The following is a 2,975-nucleotide window of genomic DNA, read 5'->3' on the forward strand; positions in this document are numbered from 1 at the left end:
CTCTCTCTCTCTCTCTCTCTCTCTCTCTCTTTTTTTTTTTTTTTTTTTTTTTTTTTTTTTTTTTTTTTGCAAATGAGAGATGCAATGATGTGACATCATGTTGCTTTTGTGCCACAGGAAAGGTCATTTAATACATTTTCTGATGACTGCTGTAAGCCCACACCAAACTTGTCTGCTATAGTCTAACCCAAACTTGAATTTATATAATTTCTGTAATCATAACCATTAAATTATGGGCTTTTGGGTTCAGAACATAGCTACATACTAATGAAATCAAGAAACATTAATTCACAAATATGTATGTCTATCTGCAACCCCAAATGCTGTGGAACTTCACACTTCTTTTGATCCCTGAGTGTTGTAAGACAAAGTCTGAATGTCCCACCGCCACTATTTTTTTAGCCAACCACAAGGCAGACACAGCTCTGTGCCTGGCTCATCACCTACTACCAGCCAATGATCTCAGCCTAACACATTTGATCTGGGTAATGCTTAACTTTTATTCAGTTTAACATGCAAGAATTTGAACACAACTCAAAACCTGGTAAAATATTCAGAGCCAAACCCTTATACTGCATTTTTAGGGATGAATATTTTCACTCAGAGGTTCCACAGTCTTACTGAACATCTGTAAATGCAGTGTAACCTAGGGGCAGTGCTCTGCGTCTGTTGCAGTTCCTACAGACCACCAGTAGAGGCAGGTGACACTTCCTATCTGCTCCTTGAACTTAAACAGAAATAGAGACAAAATACAGTATATACATTTTAAGTTTGAAATAAAGAATAAACAAATGCAAACAAAAAAAACAAACAAAAAACAACAACTCTATGAGTAAGCAGGGTTGAGCAGGTAAAATCTGTGTGCTATCACTACTTTCAGCAACAGCTATGGCAATAGGTGTTTCGAGTAACATTATTTTCCTCTCGCTGTTCTGCCCTATTCTTAGTTTTGTGTGTCATGTGATGTAAGAATATTTGCTTATGACATCTGACGTGTAACATGTAAAAATAAATAAATAAATAAAATAAAATAAAGGTTAGTGGTAGGACAGAAAATTACCTACTAGTTTCACTTTAACAGGGAATGGAAGTGTTCTTCTGTGTCCTTTTCCAGTAACTGCCAGATGTGCTAATGGTCTAAAATGATACATTGGTGGCTGTTTCAGTGTTGTTTGTAGGCCCGCTTCACTGCAGTGATCAGATTTTGTCATGGACGTACTATTTTAGAAATACACCCATCAAAAAGGAGAAACATGTCACAAGGGACACAGTTGGGAGGAAACATGCTGTTAAATCAGAATAAAGAGGCAAACTGGAACCTAATGTTTTCACTGAACGCACCCTGTGTGATCAGCATTGGAGTTGCAGGATGGCTGGTTTGGGTGCTTTGATTTCTTTGGTTTCAGTATGAGAAACTCAGACCCAGGGCTGACGATAAAATGATAACGGTAATTATCGCAAAATACCTTTTCCTCGATATACATATAAGACATGGTCGATACAACGTCGATAGAACTTCTTCCATCTGTTTTTACAGACATGACGAAAAGCCAATAATAATGAGTATATTGCTGCACCTAACCAGTCAATGGCGCCTCGTCAAGTTAGGTTGATGCACACAGCGCAATGTGTAGGAATAGCAGCCGGCAGCAGCAAATGCTAATGTTTGAGCTACTGCAGCCGTGTAAGCCAGTATGTCAGGAGTTTGGGGTCAACATAAAAGAAAAAATGACAACAGAAAACTCGAGTGACAGCGTTACCAAAGAAGACGCGCCAAATTGTGCAAAGCGTGCAAATTGTGTCAAAAGCATGTTCCCACAAAGACAGGTAATACCACCAAACTTTCTACTATCTGAAGCAGTGTCACCCTTAAGAGCACACACAATACAAAACTAAATAGTCCCAGACCTGAGCAAGTGCTGGTATATATTGGTATATATTTATATTAACTGATATGAAAGCATTAATCATAATAAGACTTTCTCTCCATGTCACCCAGCCCTGTGCAGACTCCTACATGAAGGTGCAGTGCAAAATAGAAAAATAAAATGCACTGTTAACAGGTGACCAAAACCAAAAGTGAATACTAAGCATGCTTGAATCATGATTGTCCATCTCTGGCCTGGGTGGTTTCAACTGATTAAACCACTTTGTATTGCTTGAAGTTATAAACAAAACTCCAGTGACCAGTTGGACGCTTTTGTGCAAAGAGTAAAAACCTCTTTCAAAAGAAGAATATCACTGAAAGCAACAAGACGTGCAAGGAGCTCAGATTGAATTCACTTTCAGATTTGTTTAGTACCTAAAAAGCTCACAATCTTAATAGCCAACTCTATTCAAAACCATTACTTTTATTCTTAGCTCAAATTTACTCTGTTGTGACTTGCCACTAGATGGGGCCCTAACCCTGATTTTAACTGCAACATCAGCAACAGCTGTTGGCTGGTATTGCTACATGAGGGGCAATGTTTACATTCAGAGACATGATCATTTGAGAAGGCAGTGACACTATGTATTTAGTGCTACAAGCTAAACACTTGTTGATGTAATTTTGTCATGCATTTTTGTCCTCAAACTGTCAGTCAAGACAATAGAGCCACTTGCTTCCTGACAGATGAGACTGAGCATGTGATTAGTGGCAGGATGAGTAATAAATCTCCAGAAATGGAGCCAGTGTTGCTCACCAGTCATTGGGGCCTCTGCAGCATGGAACTGCTAGGCTCACACAAGGTGTGACTGACTTATGCCTGTTTAAGCTGGATGAGAAAACACACCACAAAATCCATAACACTTTAGAGACCCAGTGTCCAATACCTGTCCTAGGTGCCTGTGGGATGTCCTTGAAGTTGCCAATATTGCTGGGCCACATGAACCAGAGAGTGATGATGAAAAACAAAGGAAACTATGGTGGATTTTGTGCTGCTTTCTAGTTTTTTGTTCAGTGTTGGGTCCAAATATACAAAATTTTTGAAACA

The sequence above is a fragment of the Lates calcarifer genome, linkage group LG20 (assembly GCF_001640805.2).
Source record: "Lates calcarifer isolate ASB-BC8 linkage group LG20, TLL_Latcal_v3, whole genome shotgun sequence".
In the NCBI taxonomy this organism is placed as follows: domain Eukaryota; kingdom Metazoa; phylum Chordata; class Actinopteri; family Centropomidae; genus Lates; species Lates calcarifer.